The sequence below is a fragment of the Peromyscus californicus genome, unplaced genomic scaffold (genome assembly GCF_007827085.1).
Source record: "Peromyscus californicus insignis strain IS unplaced genomic scaffold, ASM782708v3 Scaffold_24__1_contigs__length_46423439, whole genome shotgun sequence".
Taxonomy (NCBI): Eukaryota; Metazoa; Chordata; class Mammalia; order Rodentia; family Cricetidae; genus Peromyscus; species Peromyscus californicus.
Window position 1 is genome coordinate 9,889,048 of NW_026294535.1, and position 20,649 is coordinate 9,909,696.

Genomic DNA, 20,649 nt, shown 5'->3' on the forward strand with positions numbered 1-20,649 from the left:
TCCTTATGCATTTGCCCAGGACACAGCCAAAGGAACTGGTCTCTGCTGGGTTGGGAAGGGGTTCTGCTTTCTTGTGGCTCTAGAAACTGAGCATCACCAGGGCTGGGTAGACTGTAACTAAGGAGAAAGGCTGCTTGAGGGGTGGCAGGGGTCAGGCATGCATGCAAGAGTATAACAAAAGTCAGGTAGATCTTGGCTCAAATTTTGATTCTGCTGTTTAACTAGTCTTGAGTAAGTCACCAAACCTCAACTCTCTATTTAGGTTTAAACTGAGGACAAGAGCAGAGGTTTTCCTATTTCTTGACCCCAAATAAGACTCTGTTCCAGATAAATATTGTGGCCTCTTCTACCTGTTAAGATAAGGACAGTCTATGATTGAAAGAGACACAAGTCTATTAATAAAAGAGAGCCATTTATCCCAGTTGAAATTGATATGGTGGCTTTAACCACGTGTGACCCAGGCTGCGAGTCTTCCTTACGTCACCACCGGTGTGTAGCTCCTGGTCTTGGCCCCTCAGATGGATGCCCAGTCATCACCCAACACTTGAAGCGGCAGAGGAGAAGGAAGGAGGAAAAAGAAAAGAGGAGAAGAGTACACGTTATCTGTATTTTATAGAGATGGCCTCTCAACAAGGGAGTCTCCTTCGTACGGGGCTGCGTGATGCCCGCTGGCAGAAGGAATCTTTTCTGCCTCTAAGTTATAAAAATTGTGTTTGTAACAGGCAGAGTCTGATTGCACTACAGAAGCAGAGCTCTGCTATCCTGGCACTTGGCAGATCATCAAGATAAAAAAAATTAGCGTTAAGTATTTTATTACTGTGTTTCTATTTAGTGTATTAATGAGAAGCCATAAGTCAGGGTGGAATTCAACGCAGGCTCAGAACGCTCTCCAGCCATGGGATGACTTCTTATTGGACGCCGCTTTGGCTGGCTGGATCAAAATGGCGAAGCAACCCTGGTTAAGAGGACTCTTAGAAATTCCCTGGCATTAATACATTAATATTCGTGTGTGTGTGTGTGTGTGTGTGTGTGTGTGTGTGTGTGTGTGTACATGTAGGTACCTGTGCATGTGTGTGGAGGCTAAAGGTAGCCTTTCTTCAAGCATCATCTATCATCTACTGTGTAAAGTAGCATGTCTTACTGACCTGGAGTCCATTAGGTAGGCTGGGCTGGCCGGCCAGCAAGCCTGAGAGACCCTCCTGTCTCTGCTTCCCCAGCTCTGCGGTTACAAAGCACTTATTAACATGCCTACCTTTCCCCCTCGTTCCCCCTGTAACATGAATCTTAAAAGTTCTTATTAATAAAATCAAACCTGAGGCCAGGTATTGGGGTGAACACTGGAAGATCAGAGAACCAGAACAAGCCACAGCTATCTCACCTGGCCAACTTCTCAGCTGATCTTGTTTCCTCAGACTGGAAGCCTCTGTGTCCTCATATCCGAATGGCTCTCAGCTGAACTGTGCTGCTCAAAACCTAAAAGCTTAACCAGCCAAATGCTGCTAGTTCCTGATCTTCACACTGCTATCTGCCTTCACTCCCTGGGATTAAAGGCTCGCTTTCTGGGATTAACGGCATGAGTCACCATGCTTGGCTGTATCTTTGAACACATGGATTTCTGTCTCTGGAATGCTAGGATTAAAGGTGTGGGCTACCACTGTCTAACCTTTATGTTTAATATTGTGGTTGTTCTCTGACCCCAGATAAGTTTATTAGGGCACACAATATTTTGGGGAACACAATACCACCACACACACCCCAATCCCCAGAGTCTCACAGTATAGCCTTAGCTGCCCTGGAATTCCCAGAGATCTGCCTGCCTCTGCTTTTGCCTCCTGAGTGTTGGGATTAAAGGTGTTTGCCAGGACACTTGGCCTATGCCTGGCTTTCTTATGTAGACTAGGGATCGAACTCAGGTCCTCATGCTTGTGTGACAAGCTCTTTACCAACTGAGCTATTTCCCTGTCCCCAGTCCTTTAAAGAACTCTAGAATTTCATTCTTGTTTGAATTTCTTTTATAATGATTACTTAGATTTACTGAAGACTAAATGCAACCTGGGCATTGAGCTAAGAACTTTTCTACATTATCCCACTAAATTCTACGGTCTTAGGTGATAAGCTTGGTTAGTCCTGTGCGTGACCAGAATATATATGTTACCCTCAGATCTGAAGGATTGTTGAGCAGAGGCAGGAAAGCACTCTGCCCTCCCCCATCTGCCCGAGACAGGATGTCAATTTACAAAGACAAGCGGTAACTCGCCCTTACTCCCTGCTGGCAAGAATGAAGCTTAGCAGCTGAGGGCATTCTTCCTCTTCATCAGATGGCATCAGAGGAATCTATTCAACAAGCTTTGTTAACCAACCTCTGTCTGCCAGAGGTTTGCTCTCCCCCAAGCTGCTACCCCTCAAGACTAAAAGTCCATTTCCTTTACCTCTCTATAAGTAAGCTATGCTTTTTGGAGATGTTTGTGAGTTGGAAGTCGAGGACCTGCCTAAGAACGCTTCCTTCCCAGAGTGTCTCCCATTCTGTATGAAATATACCTGGTGAGAACCAGCCTTTTGTGAGAGAGTTCCACACCAACCAAGGACTTTTGGGGAGTTACTATTTTTTCCTCTATAGGTCCCTTCAGATTATGTGTGTGGAATGTGGGGCATCCTTTTCAAGGTCACTCAGCCAGAAGGACATATAGATGAAAACCAAAACTTACTCCCTCTCTTCCTCCCTTCCTCTCTCAGTTCCTTCCTTTCTTCTTCCCTCCTTTCCTCCCTCCTTCTTTCCCTCCCTCCCTCCATCCACCCACCCCCTACCTCTCTCTCTCCTTCTGACAGGGTCTCATGTAGCCCAGGCTGGTTTTGAATTTCTGGTCCTCCTGCTTCTACCTCCTGAGTGCTAAGATTACAGGTGTATGCCACCACGGTTGGTTTATGTAGTTCTGGGGATTGAACCCAGCATTTCACATATGTTAGGCTAGCACTGGACTAGCTGAGCTACATTTCCATCCCCAAAGTCATCATTATTTGGCACACATGTTTTCCTCATCAGGGGTCATCTATGTTCCTGACTCCAAAGACATTCTTTACACTGGTGTTCCTAAGTGTGAACAGGAACGTAGCCTTGGATAGCTCATTCTCTCCTGAGAACGTGGTGCCCTGAGGTCCACACCCAGGTTCTTGCTGCAGACATCAAGCTTAGATAGAGATTTTAAATGCTGTGCCTCTTTGCTCCTGTCTTGCTTTTGACAAGTGGTACGCAAAACTCTTGTGTTGATACTGCTTGAAAGAAATGATTTCCAGATTGTCAAGTACCTCTAGCACATTCTGTCCATTCAACACAATTTCTTCTGCAACACCTCAATCCAAAACTTTCAAAGGCACATTTTGGGGACAAGGACATTTTCAGTGTGTTTATCAATCAGTGTTGGTGATTGTTAGAAGTAATTTTGTTATTTTTTGAGGTCTGCTTTTCCCTGCCTCAGCAAAGCACTGATTCCTTAACTAATGTCATTTCTCCATTTTGTATAAGCTAGTAATAACAAAAACAAAACAAAAACAAATAAACAAACAAACAAACATAAAAAAACCAGAGCCAGCCCAGGGTATTCCCCTAACCCCAAACTCATACAGTGGACCTTTTTGTGTGGCTGAAGTTCATAAGGGAAAATGATATTACCCACTGGACTGAACTGAAATAAAAAAATCACCAAAAGATGACCAGCAAAAAGCAAACAAACAAACAAAAAACCATAATGTAAAACAAGTCAATGACCAGGAGCATATTATATTCAGTCTTCCTTGGAACCAGATAAAAAGTAGTTTTGAAAGCACACTTGTACCCGACTAGCTTACTATATCAGCAAAAATTATTTACACACAGTGGTAGCTAACACTTGCAAACTTGTAGTAGCCGGAATTCCTCTTGTCAGTGAAAATGATAACACTTTGCAAAACATCTGGATGTGTAGAGAATGCCTTACAACTGCTCCCAGCTGTTCGTCTCAGAGCCCTGCACCTTGCAATCTTTCACAAGTAGCCAACAAGAAAGTGGAAATTCAGATACTCAAGTATGCTGAATCAGCATCGTTTCTTTTAAAAAAGCCAAGAGCTAAATACTCAGCTATAGACAATGACTAAATAAACCTGATGTCTTTAATTCTGGAATATTATACAGTCATCAGATATTCATAGTTAGATGTTTATGATCAAATATTGCATAAAAGAAAGAAATTTTAAGAAATCCAACAATTATAACTATTTGCAAAAATTAAGATATAATTAGCAGTAATTTGACTTAAAGAGAAATATTCAGTTATTTTGAAATGCACATCACATGCTCATTTCTGTAAGTGGCTGTTTTTCTGGATGATCAATAAAGCAATTTTGTGAAATACAGCTTCTAATTTTTTTGGATTAAGACTCATACTTAAGATTAGTATCAGCCAGGTGGTGGTGGTACAAGCCGGGTGGTGGTGCACATGCCTTAAATCCCAGCACTCTGGAGGCAGAGTCAAGAGGATCTCTAAGTTTGAGGCCAACCTGGTCTACAGAGCGAGTTCCAGGACAGCCAGGGGATACACAGAGAAATCCTGTCTCAAAACAAAAACAAACAAAAAGATTAGTATCATTTCTTGGAATTGGAGGCCAAGAAGTCGTGACTATCTGCACAGTAATAGTGCTCCAGTCTGGAAGACACTCTAGCTGGGTGTCACTAAACATGAGTGTGACAGTGCTTGGACCCCACACATACTGGTTTGTTGATGTCTGATGCTTCACAGACTGCCGCATTACTGTGTCTGATGAAAGTGATGCTTTTGATAGACCAAAACACAAAGGTTGGCTAGCACCGGCTGAGATTCCACATATAAGAGTTCAGTGTAATGTTCATGGGTTAACCATGTAGGATCGGCTTAGAGAACCCTGTGAATCAAAATTTCATCACACACATCCCTTATGTCAGGAGACCCAGGGAGTCATCCACGAGGTCACTGACTTTCATATTCTGGATTTTACCTTCCAGTCCTATTTCTCCTAATTCATGGAGGTTTCTGTCGCTATCTCTTCACTCAAGTCTTGTTTCAGAGGAAACAGAGATGTTGGATGATAGTTTACTAGCAAACATTATGGACGTTGTGTTTGTCTTAAACGAAATTACAATACACACAAAAGACACGTGGCCAAAGCTGTTTGGATTCAAACAGATACCAGACATTTGTCTCAAGTTTCACACTGCAAACCTAGTAATAAGAAACCCAACATTTTACAGGAAAGAGCTTTTTCAGATGCTTCAGTGAGACACGCATGGAAGAAAAGGGGCAATGATCGCATGGAGAGAAAAACTGATTCACAGTGTGAGCCCAAGGGTGACTCATTTTATTTTAACTTTAAAAGCTTTTTGAAGCACATATTACTTCTACTGAATGAAATTTTGAATAATTCTCATTGATCCTTAAGAACCAAAAATAATAGGTAGTATCTCTTAGATTAAAAAATATCAGAGACCTTCGCTGCTCAGGTGCAGGCCGCACCAGTCAGAAGAACAGGCGAGTGACCCACCTTTCAGCTGAGCTGCCCGACTCCCTGCTTATTCAATTCCTAAAGACCCATCCCACCACCCTCTTCCTTCCCACCTCACTGCCAGGCCCCTGGCCCCAACTCCAGTGGACTTCCAAGGCTCAGGTGCAGGCCACACCAGTCAGAAGAACAGGGACCCCCTGCTGCCCCAAAGGCATAGCTAACCACTGGAAATCCAGCCCCCAACTTGGACAGAGACGCCCTGCTGGATCAGAGGTCGTGTGAGCCACCAGAATTCTAGGCCACAAAGACCAGAAGACCAAAAGAGAAACCAAGGAACGAAACACCCATCCAACAAAGACAAGCAAAGAAATCAGCACCTGGACCTATAGTCATCCCAAACCCAGACATCTAAATGCCAGCATAAGAACACAATCAATAATAGCCAAGGCAATATGGCACCACCAGAGCCCTGCTGTTCTATGACAGCAAGACATGAATACTCCAATGCAGCTGAAGCACAAGACCCCCAGAAGACAAACACAGCTCCACCCTAGGTCTCTAGACTTGGGGCGAGAAGAGTTTCACCCGAGAGCTGTCTGACGTTTCTAGGCCAGGTGGGCCCTGGAGGACAAACACAGCTCCATCCCAGGTCTTAGTTGAGCATCATTATAATTCTTGGAAGCAGGGTCCTGCCCAGTGCCATGGGACAGAGCAGGACAAGACCCACATGTGGCTCCGGGCAGATGGTTACTATTATAGTGAGCATATGTATGGCGTGGTATGGGGGAGAGAGAGAGAGAGAGAGAGAGAGAGAGAGAGAGAGAGAGAGAGAGAGCACTAGAATGGTTCATGTCCTGTGAACAGAGGTGTATCTGGGAAGGTGAAAGCAGTGAGGAGTGGACTGACATGACTGGCTTAATTGCTACCCAGGGCCACGGTGACATCTGAGCAGCTGCTGGGGCCCATGTCTGGGTTCATGGCCCTGATGCAGCCTCGGTCTCTGTTGATGTCCTTGGCTCCTGATACCACCAAAGGCCCGGAGGATAGGCCTGTACAGAGTTGGCTCCGCCCCCTCATTTGCTGTCACACTGGGGAGAACTGGTCCTGCCCCTCACCGGCTGAAGTACTCAGGAGAGGGGGTCCTACACCTCACTTGAGCTGACCCTATTTGTGGGGACAAGGGCGAGCTGGTCCTGAGGGTATGAGAGTGGGATGGCCAGGCACATCCCCCTCGTCTGCCATGTGGGGGTGTGTGTTGGGGGAGAGATGCCCTTCTGCCCCTGCCACCTGTGGTCATAAGAATGAGAGAGCTGTGAGCCTAGCCTTTAACGGCTGAGCACGCCTTTAATTCCAGCACTCGGGAGGCAGAACCAGGCGGATCTCTGTGAGTTCGAGGCCAGCCTGGTCTACAGAGTGAGATCCAGGAAAGGTGCAAAGCTACTCAGAGAAACCCTGTCTCGAAAAAACCAAAAAACAAAACAAAATAAAAAAACAAAAAAAAAGGGAGAGCTATCCCTATCCCTCACTAGCTGCAACACTTGGGAGAGTGGCCCTTTCACCTCGCCTAGACAACACAGTAGAGCTGGCCCTGATGGTTTAGGTGTGGGAGAGCTGACCATGAGGGTATGAAAGCAAGAGAATTGGCCCCACCCCTTGCTTATCACTGCCAGGGGTGAACTAGTTAGAACAGTGCTGGAGAGCTCACCCTGGTGGTAAGGACAGCAGAGCTGGTGGGCTGACTAAGCCTGCAACTACCAAGGTCCAGAATCAGGGTGATGAATTGTCCCACCCCAACATCCGCCCCATCTATGATCTGCTGGAGCATGTGAAGGGGCTGGTTGTATGGATAAATCCATGGGAGTCTGCTTAAGGGGTAAAAGGAAATTATTAGGATATGAATTGGGGAAATACACTCATGAAATACAGAATAGAAGAATCGTCACAGGGTCCTGGAAAGTTGAGGTACAGTCCAATGCTGTTCTGCCGCCGAGATGGTCCTCACCATCCAGCCCAAAGAAGGACACACACACACACACACACACACACACACACACACACACACACACACAACCACCACCAAAAATAACAGGAATTAACAATCATTGGTCATTAATATCTCAATATCAATGGTCTCAATTCCCTGATAAAAAGACACAGGCTAACAGAATGGATACAGAGACAGGATCCATCCTTCTGCTGCAAATAAGAAACACACCTCAACATCAAAGATAGGCATTACCTCAGAGTAAAGGGTTGGAGAAAGATTTCCCAAGAATATGGTTCCAAGAAGCAAGCTGGTGTAGCTATTCTAATATCTAACAAAATAGACTTCAAACCAAAATTAATCAAAAGAGGTGGAGAAGGACATTTCATACTCATCAAAGGAAGAATCCTCCAAGATGATGTTTCATTTCTTAACATCTGTGTTCCAAATGCAAGGACATCCACATTTGTAAATGAAACATTACTTAAAGCTTAAATCATACATCAAATCTCACACATTAATAGTGGGACTCTTCAACACCCCACTCTCACCAATGGACAGGTCAAACAGAAACCAAACAGAGAAATCATGGATCTAACAGATGTTATGAGTCAAATGGACCTATTGATCATCTACAGAATGTTTCACTCAAACACAAAAGAATATATCTTTTTCTCTGCACCTCACAGAACATTTTCCAAAATTGACCACATACTCTCTCACAAAGAACATCTCCACAGTTTCAAGAAAATTGAAATACCCACCCTGTATCCTATTAGACCACCATATACTAAAGCTGGACTTTTTTTTTTTTTTTTTTTTTTGGTTTTTTGAGACAGGGTTTCTCTGCATAGCTTTGTGCCTTTCCTGGAACTCACTTGGTAGCCCAGGCTGGCCTTGAACTCATGGACATCCACCTGGCTCTGCCTCTGGTGATGCACACCTTTAATCCCAGCACTTGGGAGGCAGAGCCAGGTGGATCTCCGTGAGTTCAAGGCCAGCCTGGTCTACAAAATGAGATCCAGGACAGGTACCAAAACTGCACAGAGAAACCTTATCTCAAAAAACAAAACAAAACAAACAAAAAAAGATGGACTTCAACAACAGAAACAACAGAAAGCCTACAAAGTCATTGACACTGAACAACTTCATACTGAATGACTATTGTGTCAAGGCAGAAATAAGAAAGAAATGAAAGACTTCCTAGAATTCAATGAAAATGAATGCACAACATACCCAAATATACCCATAATGCACAACATTGTGGGACACAATGAAAGTGGTGCTAAGAGCAAAGTTCATAGCACTAAGTGCCTGCATAAAAAATTTGGAGAAATCCCATACTAGCGACCTAACAGCACACCTGAAAGGTCTAGAACAAAAATAAGCAGACACACCCATAGGAGTAGATTGCAGGAAATAATCAAATTGAGAGCTGAAATCAATAAAACAGAAACAAAGAGAACAATACAAAGAATCAATGAAACAAAGAGTTGGTTCTTTGAGAAAGTCAACAAGATAGACAAACCCTTATCCAAACTAACCAAAAGGCAGAGAGAGAATATCCCGATTAACAAAATCAGAAATGAAAAGGGAGACATAACAACAGACAACAAGGAAAATCAAAGAATCATTAGGTCATACTTCAAAAACCTATACTCCACAAAATTGGAAAATCTAAAATAAATCAACAATTTCTTGATAGATACCACTTATCAAAGTTAAATAAAGATCAGATAAACAATCTAAATAGACCTATAACCCCTAAGGAAATCGAAGCAGTCATTTAAAGTCTCTCAATCTTAAAAAGCCCAGGGCCACATGGTTTTAGTGCAGAATTCTACCAGAATTCTTTCAAAGAAGAACTAATACCAATACTCCTCAAATTATTCCACAAAATAGAACAGAAAGAACATTGCCAAACTGTTTTTATGAGGTCACAGTCACCCTGACACCCAAACTGCACAAACACTCAACAAAGAAAGAGAATTACAGATCAACTTCTCTTATTAACATTGATGCAAAAATACTCAATAAAACAATGGCAAACTGAATCCAAGAACACATCAAAAAGGTCATACACCATGGTCAAGTAGGCTTCATCCCAGAGATGTAAAGATGATTCAGCCTATGAAAATCTGTCAATGTAATCCACCATATAAACCAACTGAAAGGAAAAAAAAATCCCCTCATGATCACCTCATTGGATGCTGAAAAAGCCTTTGACAAAATCCAATACACTTTTGTAACAAAAGCCTTGGAGAGAATAGAGACACAAGGGACATTCCTGAACATAATAAAGGCAATCTACAGCAAGCCTATAGCCAATATCAACTTAAATGGAAAGAAGCTCAAAACAACTCACTAAAATCATGAATAAGACAAGACTGTTTTCTCTTTCCATATCTATTCAATATAGTACTTGAAGTTCTAGCAAGAATAATAAGACAATTAAAGAGATCAAGAGGATACAAGTTGGAAAGGAAGAAGTCAAACTATCGCTATTTGCAGATGATATGATAGTATACATAAGTGACCCAAAAACTTCTATCAGGGAACTCCTACAGCTGATAAACACCTTCAGCAAAGTGACTGGATACAAGATTAATTAAAAAAAATCAGTAGCCCTCCTATATACAAATGACAAAGGGACTGAAAAAGAAACCGGGGAAACAACACCCTTCACCATAGCCACAAATACTATAAAATATCTTGGATTAACTCTAACCAAACAAGTGAAAGACCTGTATGATAAAAACTACAAGTCTTTGAAGAAGGAAATTGAAAATTTCAGAAGATGGAAAGATCGCCCATGTTCATGGATCGGTAGGATTAATATAGTAAAAATGGCCATCCTACCAAAAGCAATCTACATATTCAACACAAACCATCAAAATTCCAACACAATTCTTTACAGACCTTGAAAGAACAATACTCAACTTTATATGGAAAAACAAAAACCCAGGGTAGCTAAAACAATCCTGAACAATAAAAGAGCTTCCAGAGTTATCACCATCTCTGATTTCAAGCTGTATTACAGAACTGTAGTAATACTGGCATTAAAATAGACACATTTACATCAAAGACCCAGATGTAAACCCACATGCTTACAGACACCTGATTTTCAGTAAAGAAGTCAGAAATATACAATGAAAAAAAAGAAAGTATCTTCAACAAATGGTGCTCATCTAACTGGATGTTGGTATGTAGAAGAATGCAAATAGATCTGTATCTATAACCCTGCACAAAACTGAAGTCTAAGTGGATCAAAGACCTCAACATAAACATTTCTTCTACTAAAACACCCGTTATATCTTCACCAGCCACAACTTCATCCATACCTCAATTATAAGCATGATATAGGGTCAAAGCTTCATCCTGTTGTTCAAAACTCAATCCCATTGGAATTGCATCCAGGATTTGTATTAATGGAAGATACTTCTGCATTATGGAATATTATTTGAAGACGTGCTATATTCGATAATGCTGTGAAATATTTATTGATGCAAAGATGTGTCGTATTCTTTTATGTTGCATTTGTTTAACTCTATAAAGCTGTGTTACTTTGCCTGTATAAAACACCTGATTGGTCTAATAAAGAGCTGAGCAGCCAATAGTGAGGCAGTAGAGAGAAATAGAGGCTGCCAGGCAGAGAGAAGAAAGAGAAGAAAGAAGAGAGAGGAGCAAAAAAGAGAAAAAAAATAAAAAAATAAAAAAATATAAAAAGAGGAGTAGGGGATGCCAGGTGCCAGCCACTGAGCCATGGAGTAAGAAGGAAAAAAGGTATATAGAATAGAGAAAGGTAAAAAGCCCAGAGGCTAAATGTAGTTAGAGAAATGAATGGAATAAAATGTAGTTGTTTTTCCCCTCCCCTTTGGGGGTCTGTCACCCAGCTCCCAAATAAATATGTGAAGACTTCTTACGTATGAATGCCTGGCCTTAGCTTGGCTTGATTCTAGCCAGCTTTTCTGACTTAAAAGAATGTAGATTTTCTGTTACCAGAAGAAGTCTGTGGAAATTGTCTGAAACAACATACATGATTGCTTGAGTATAACCATCCCTCCAAACTCTGCCAGAATTATAGTAGCACATCTTCCTACCACAAGCATGCACAAAAAGCATGCCTACAAGGACATATGTGTAGTAACTGTCCAACCCAAAGGCCACCCATGTTACTATTTGGTGGCCAATGTTTTTTGTTTCAAAGTATTTTACATAGTCACAATTTTCCCCTTTCACATCTTCCTCTTGCTTCATCCATTTTGAATATGCTCACGGTATATGCAACGCTATTCTATTTCCAAACAAATAGAGTTCTTTGGAGAATCCTTTTGATTGTTATTTAAGTTGACAATCCAAAATTTGTGCTATTGATTTAGAAAGTAATTTCTAGAAGCAGTTCCCAAAAGTAGTTTGAAAGAAGACAGTATTTTTTTAAAAAGTAAAAGTTAGGTTCCAAGAGGGACATATTTATGGACTTCATCACATCCTCTCTATCTGTCTCAAAAGCAATTAAAATGATTTTTTGTTTAGGCTCATCCTATGCATGAGATTATCTAATTTTCTCATAAAAGGAAGAGTGTTTAAGTCAACTATTATTTCAACAATACTGAAAGAAAAATCCCTGAAGTGTACAATGGGAAGAATCTATTCAGATGATGGGCCTGTAGGTTAGGTACAGGTTGGCTCATCTGAGCTGGGTTCAGTTAGGTACCTCTGTTTCAAGTTCCAGCATCTGGAGGACTCTGGTCCTCACTAAGGTCTGGGCTTATTGGTTTCACTTGCCTCTCAAACTCACTGGAGCATGCATGTGGTGTTGCAAGTTCTCATATCAATAACAAAGAAGCAGGAAATCAAGCAGGGATACTCAAGGCTTTGTACTCGCCCTGCTCGACTCCTGCCACAGGTGAAATTAATCCAAGCTGGAGGCTAATTTTAAGGGCTGGAAATATTTCCTACCTCAGGCGAGGCCACGAGAGGGAGGGACTAGCTGTTTTGTCCACCTCATGAAGGCGAAAAGATGCCATGAAATTAGAAAGGGTCTCGTGGTAAATGAGGTAGCGAGTTGAAGGAAGTGGTGGATGTTGCTATGTGATGAACATATACTTGAGGCTCCTCTGCAGTCTCTTGGCACACAACTCTTAACAATCTTAAAAACTCCGAGTGATGAATGTATTTTGGGTGCTAACAAGATGACTGCCAAGTAGCTTCTGGTTGAACACTGTCACCAGAAATACCAAGATAGAGTTAAGGGAAGGATGGGTTGGAAATCCAGTCCCAATTTTAATACTCAATGGACTGGAGAGAGGCTGAAGGGTGAGATGATCATCAGTAGCCACTGATATAACCAATCACATGTGTGTAAGAAAACCTCTGTAAAACCCCTAAAGCACCAGGAATGGAAGTCTTCTGGATGGCTGAATCTGTGGAGGAGCCCACGCCCTCCTCCCATGCCTTTCTGTCTGCTTTGCTCGCATCTGAACATCATCTGTATCTTCTGTCATAGCCTTCAGGGGGTCAGGGGAACTCTGCTTTACTGCTGCCCAACCAGAAGCACAGGTACAGGACCCTGGGTTTGCAAGTAGCGTTTGAAGTGGGAACAGTCTTGTGGGACACACTGTGGAGTCTGCTGGTACCTCCAGGTAGATGGAGTCAAAGCTGAGTTAAAGTATGGGACACTTAGCTGCTGTGTGCAGGAGAAGAACTCATCCTGCTGGACACTGAATCACCCATGCTGTATAGTGGAAGCAGAACACAAATTGGCTTTTTCTGTCCCCACAGCATGACTTGAGAGGTGGCCACTCTATTGGTCTTTTCTCTGGCTTGTTGCCTTGACTCTTTGCTCTGACTTTTGGTCACTTAGGAGTTTAAAGGCAGCGGTTATAGAAAATGCAAGTAAATGTCCCACATGCAATCTTTCAGTCGATTTGACCAAAGTAGTAGAAATAGAAATCCAACTACTGTCCCAAGTAAAAGTTTTAGGGAGAAATATATAGATTTTTTTTTTCTAGTACAAAGCAAGGCCAACTGATGTCAGGCTAAGAGTACTTGAAGGATCTGCCTGATGAGACAGAGGCGCAGTTGTCTGCTCCCAGATCAATGCTAACGAAGAGAGTATGCCCCCCAGCAAGGGAATATGAACAAAAGCGCTTCGCTGGCTTTCTATCACCTGATTTGACATTGATTTCCAATTGCTTAGAAAAAGGAGCCCAAGGTTAGTCCCTATGCAGTTGAGTCTGAGGCCTGAACATCTGCTGCGGTAGCACAGCTGGCAACTTTGTTTTGAGGGTTTATGAAAGAATGAGACCTTTCCTCTTCACGTGAAAATTGCCCATTTCAGATCCTTTCTCTCCATGGTTGAAAAGAAATTAAATAGATACGAGAGGGGAGTGAATCTCTCTAAATACCGACAGGTGTCCCTTTAATAGATCTCCCCCTCCTCCTCCTCCTCCTCCTCCTCCTCCTCCTCCTCCTCCTCCTCCTTCTCTTCCTCCTTCTCCTCTTCCTCTTTCTTTCTGGTGTGTGTATACTGTTTGTGTGTGAGTGAGTGCACATGTAAGTGCGGGTGTGCACACGCATGGTGCCTATGTGGAGGTCAGGCATCTTCCACCTTTTTTTTTTTTTGAGATAGGGTTTCTCGTTGGCTTGGAACTTTGTCACAAGCAAGGCTAGGTGGCCCTTGAGCTTCCAGGGACCCACCTGTCTCTGCTTCCCATCCTACAGTGCTGTAATTACAGCTGGACATCACCATGCCAGCTTGCAGAGGACGGTCCTCGGCTCTGAACTCAGGGATTCATACTCGCAAGGCAAGCACTTACTTTCCCGACAGCCATACCACCAGCTCATGAATCTTCTTATTCTAAGAAAACGAGATCTTATGTCCTGGCTATGGTGCCAACGGACTCAATGATTTGGAAAGAGTTTCAGTTACTCTTTAAAAAAAATTCTATTTCTTGAGTTATATTTCTTTTTTTTTTGTGTGTGTGGGTGCATGTGTGCCCTGGCATTTCTGTGGAGGTCAGAGGACAACTGTAGGAGTCAGCTCTTCCCTTCTACCATGTGTGTTCTGGGGATCAGGCTCGGCAGCAAGTACCCCCACCTGCGGAGTCACCTCACTGCCCCCCCCCATTTCAATTGCTCTTAAGACCCAGTTTCCGTTTTTGTACAGTAAGTTGGAGAGACAAGATGAAGATTTCACTTACAGCAGTGGCATCCTCTAGTCCAGGGAGTCACCATTGGTTAGGGATGGTCCCCCATTTTGTCAACAGAGGACTTTTAAAACCAACTGGACCTATGTGGTGGTGTGGGTTAGAGGTAATCTCTGGAATTAGACCCCTTGAAGGCAGTCAGGGCTCTCTCACTGGTTAGTTGTGGGATCTCACACAAGTTGCATAAATTATACTTCAATTTCTGCAGCTATGATTTATATAATACACTGCCCACTGTAGTTATATAACATAAGCAGTATGGTTAGATCAAGTCTTATGGTAATGATCCACAGAACATTACTACATATTTGGATACCCACCTCACATCTCTCTGCCTTTCTCATCAAATCACCCTTTGTTGGTAGAGGTGTCCATGCCCTTGCACAGAGCCTGTGTGCTGTAGGGACGCTATGTGACCTCAGCTCTAGGGACTGTCTTGTGTTGTGAGACTCATTTGGAGGGCTTGGTTAAACACACCCAAGAATGGCTGGATGCCTCCCTAGCATGTCAGAGTTGATTGGTGTGGGATTGGGGCAGAAGATTCTTATTTCCAGGTGGTGCTGATGTTGCTGGTCCAGGGCTCATGTAAAAGAACGTTAGATTTTATTCCTCTCACAGAGTCAAATCCTCCTGGTCTGGTTGGCTGAGTAACAAGAAGAAGGTTTACCATGAGCTTCTAGAAGGGTAACTTCTTTATTGAGTGATAGAGTTTGGGACGTGCTGCACTAAATCATGGCACCTTGGTGTTTGAGAGGACCACAGATACAGGAAGGAATCTCTCTCTCATGTTATCTTACTGCTTATTGTCTGATGTCAACATAAAATATGGCTGACCTTCCTTAGAAAGGAGGCCAAAGATCGTTATCCAGAGGGGCCCATCCTACATCCTGAGGAAGGGAGCATTCTTATCTCTAAAGACCCAGAGATCCTAATAGACAAGCCTTGCTAAGTTCCTTTTAGTTTATTGCCTGGAGAATCTATCCCTTGCCTTCCAATCACACTTCTGCATGACTGTCTGTGAAATATAGTTTTCCATGTTTCTTTGGGCTTTCATTTCAGAGGGCTCTTGTAGTGATATTTTATTTGTGCTGAAATGTGATATTTTATTTGTATGTTAATAAATAAAGTTTTTCTGGGGATCAGAGGTCATAGCCATAAACAGAAGTCAGGCAGTGGTAGCACACACCCTTAATCCAATCACATAGCAGGCAGAGTCTCTGTGTGTTCAAGGACACAGCCAAGTGTGGTGACACACGCCTTTAATCCCAGTAAAGATTATATTCTTAATCAATATAGAGACCTGGAGGTCTGTATAGATAGGTAGTGATGAGGAAGTGATGTGGCTGATCTTAGAGCCAATGAGAAGGCAGAACAGGAAGGCAATAAAGGCGCAGGTTAGACAGGAAGACTCGCTCTTGGGAAGCTACAGCAACATGGTGAGCTAAGGTTAGTTGGCGGCTATTGCTCTGATCTCTACAGCTTGCACCTCTGTATTTGGCTCTGTGTTTCTTATTTAATAAGACTGTTTAGAAATTCATCTACAGGCTCTCATACTATGTGAAATTGATAAGGAAATTTGCATGCTTTTATTACATTGACCTTTTTGGCTTTATGGTTCACAGTTACAGATCTTTCAATGGATAAGAAATTTTCTCTCCCCTTCCAGAGCTGCTAGACTCTATGAGGGGTAAACAGAAATGCAGCCTCACTCTGCTGAGAGATTTTTAAGATTCTGGGCAGTCACTCTGGAAATCAGGATGGCGGTTTCTCAGAAAATTGGGAATAAGTCTTCCTCAAGACCCAGCTATAACACTCTTGGGCATATACCCAAGGAATGCTCAATCTTACCACAAGGACACATGCTCAACTATGTTCATATCAGCATTATTCATAATAGCCAGAACCTGGAAACAACCTAGACACTACTCAACTGAAGAATGGATAAGGAAAATGTGGCACATATACACAATGGAGTACTACTCAACAGTAAAAAACAATGATATCATGAAATTTGCAGGCAAATGGATGGAACTAGAAAATATCATCTTGAGTGAGGTAACCCAGACTCAGAAGGACAAACATAGTATGTACTCACTCATAAGTGGATCCTAGATGTCAGGGAAGGGATGGCCAGTCTGCAACCCATAGCTCCAGAGAGGCTAGCTAACAGGGAAAGACCCTAGGAAGGACACATGGATGACCCTGTGAAGCAGAAGTGGATGAGATCTACATGAGTGGACTGGGTGTGTGTGTGTGGGGGGGTGGCAGAGGGTGAGGAGTGGGGAATGAGAACATAGGGAAATGGGAGGATCAAGCTGGGATCAAGGGACAGAGTGGGAGGGCAGGGAGGAAGATACCATGAAAGATGAGAACATCATGGGAATAGGAAGAGGCAGGGTGCTGGGGAGGCTCTCAAGAATCCACAGGAATCCACCTTTGTCTGCTAGCAGTGGTCCAGAGGGTGCCTGGACTGGTCTACTCTGGTGACTGGTCTAGCGAATAACCTAGCTGTCATCATAGAGCCTTTGTCCAGTGACTGATGCAGAGATCCACGGCCAGGCACTAGGCTGAGCTCCAGGAATCCAATTGATGAGAGAGAGGAGGGATTCTGCAGGCGAGGGACGTCGAGATCATGATGGGAGGACATGCAGAGATGACTGGCCACACTAGTGGAAGCCCATGAACTGTGGACTGGTGGCTGTGGAGCCCCCATGGGACTGGACTAGGCCCTCTGGATATGGAAGATGTTTGTTTGGCTTGAACTGTTTGGGGGGCACCCAGGCAGGGGGATCGGGATCTGTCCCTGGTGCATGGGCAGGCTTCTGGGAATCCGGTGCCTATGGTGTGACGCCTTGCACAGCCTTTGTGCAGTGGGAAGGGGTTTGGACCTGTGTAGGCTCAGTGTGCTGGGCTCTGCTGATTCCCCATGGGAGACCTTGATTTGGGAAATGAGGGGATGCAGGGTGCCTTGGGAGAGAGGGCTGGGGGGTGGAAGGAGGGAGGAGGGAGGATCTGTGGGTGGTGTGTGAAATGAGTAGAAAATTTCTTAAAAGAAAAATGAAAAAAAAAAGATACTGGGAAGTCAGCTTTGGGATGAAGGTGACCAGATTTGATGATCTTACTGAGAAGTTCAGTGACAGAAGCCACAGTAAAGGCTACCTGTGGTGGTGTGAATAGGAATGGCCCCCATAGACTCATGTGTTTGAATGCTTGGCCCATAGAGAGTAGCATTATTATGAGATGTAACTTTGTTGGAGTAGGTGTGGCCTTATTGGAGGAAGTGTGCCACTGTGGAGGCAGGCTTTAAGGTCTTATCTGCTCAGGCTATGGCCAGTGTGGTACACAGTCTCCTTCTGCTTCAGCTTAAGATGCAGAACTCTCAGGTCCTTCTCCAGCACCATGTCTGCCTGCATGCCACCTCCCTGACATGATGATCATGTAATAAACCTCTAAAACTGTAAGCGAGTCCCAATTCAATGTTTTCCTTTATAAGAGTTGCTGTGGTCATGGTGTCTCTTCACAGCAATAGAAACCCTAACTAACATACTACCCTTCCTTACATTTCTGTGATGAGAGCCCACAAGTGGTCTCACCAAGTAGATTTGTGCTGAATTCTGGTTTTTATAACAACTAAAAAGCATTTTAGTTGATGTAGTCATAATAAACATTGATAGCTTTATTAAATATTTACTGTATGACAGACAACATAGTAACTTTTCTGAACACATTGCATCACTTTAATTTCACAATGACTCAACAAGGGAAGTATTTTTTTTTAAAGATTTAATTCAATTTTTTATTGATGCATATGTGTGTGTGTTACATGTTTGCTGGTGCTCAAAGAAGCCAGAAGGTCTTGGATTTCCTGGACTGAGAGTTACAGGTGATTGTGATCTGCTCGATGTGGTTCCTAAAACTGAACTTGGGGCCTGCGAAAGAGCAGCAAGTGCTCTTAACCTCCGGGTCATCTCTCCTGCTTCAAATATTTTGATTTTTGATTCTATGTGTATATGTGTGGTTGTGAGGGGCTATGTTCACCTGAGTGCCCGCAGGGGCCAGAGATGGTGTTAGATTCCATAGAGATGGAGTTACAGGTGGTTGCGGGTCACCATGTAGGCAAAGGAAGCTGAGCTGTGGTTTTCTGCAAGAGCGGCGAGCACTCTTAACCCCTGAGCCATCTCTCCATCTCTAGGCAGGTATTCTTGGTACACCCATTTTGAAGGTGAAGAAACGGAGAGACTAGTCTAACCTGCTCAAGGTCAAGCAGCTTGTGGCAGAGCAGTGTCCTGCATTGTAATGGAAAGGCCCATTCAGATTTCTTCATCAGTTTGTCCATGCATGAATGCCCCTTCCCAGTGAAAGGTTTCAGACTCCCCAGAGCTGAGTGTTGTAAATCTGGGAAGCTGCTGGAACTTCAGAGTGGCTGACCAAGGAAGGCCAAGGACCTCGATGGAATATTTTTTGGTTCATGAAGATTCGTGAGGTGAGATCTAATAAAAGATTCCATCTGTTCTCTGGATAGAGAGTAGATCCCTGCCTACTTCTTGCTCTCAGCCATCTTTCTTTGAGCCTCACTCAGTGGGTTGTATTTTCATTCCGTCCATGTATTCACCTCGACATCCGTCATCTTACTCGAACTTAGGATTTCTTGGCTCTCCCCAGTTACCTCTCCAGAACTCTCTTCATGGGTTCATCCATGCCAATCATACAAATAAACAGAAAATATCTCCTCAAGCACTCACATGGTCATCACCTAAATAACTTTGTATCTGTACCAGAGACCTGCCTAGAAATGAAATGAGAAAGACAATCATGAGGTGAGTGGATATCATTCCCACACTCATTTTCTTTCCCCCTTTTGTGACAGTCTCACTATGTAGCCCTGCTGGCTGGCATGGAGCTCCCTATGTAGACCAGGCTGGCTTCAAACTCATCGACATCTGCTTACCTCTGCCGCTGGAGTTCTGGGATTAAAGGTGTGCACCACCATGCCCAGCTCAAAGTATGTCAGGAGGTTCTGCGATTTAAATTGAGGATCTCTTGGTCTACTACTGAGCTATTATATCCTCTCTTCATTTTTTCTATTATTTGTTTATTTAAATTTTAAAATTTATGTGCATATATGTGTGTCAAGTATGAATGTATGTGTGTATGTGTGTGGTTATATGTGCCAATGTGTATGTCAGTGTGCACTTGGGCCACAAGAGGGCACCAGGTGTCATCTTCTATCAGTCTTCACTTTATTCCTTGAAGCAGAGTCTCTTGATGAATTTAGAGCTCTCTTTCCTCTCTTTTTTTGTTAGATTGTAAGTCATTGATCCTCCCATCTCTGTCTGCACCTTCAGTGCTGACATTACAGGGTGTGTGGGACCACGTTTGATTTTCTCTTGGATACTGGGGATCTGAATTACGGTCCCCAGGCTTGTGAAGCAAGTGCTGTTGACTGTTGAGCCATCTCTACAGCATTCATTTTTTTCCTGTTTTTAACAGACATATAGTCTTGCTATAGGCATTTGAAAATTTACGTAAATGAAGCTATGTGGGATGGAGCATAGTTGTAATCCCAGCACTTAGAAGGCTGAGGGAAGAGGACTGCAAAAAGTTCCAAGCTAGTCTGAGATACACAGTGAGTGCCAGGCCAGCCAAGATTTCACAGTATGAACTTATTCCAACAAAACAAAACAAAACTTACATAACGAAAATCTGTTTACACGGCAAGTCAACATTGTATCAATATTTAGTTTATTGTAATTCCATTGCATCTTATGAATGTAAATAGACCTCCGTTTATTATCCATTCTGAAGAGTGTTTATTTTCTCCGGGCTAGATACTCAAGGGTAGAGCTGCCACTTGTGAATGCCTCAAGTTCAGTTGGTTCCAAAACTTGCTGTCCAAAGTCCTGAAACAACTGATCTTCCTACTCAGCTCGGGTGAATGTCCATTGCCCA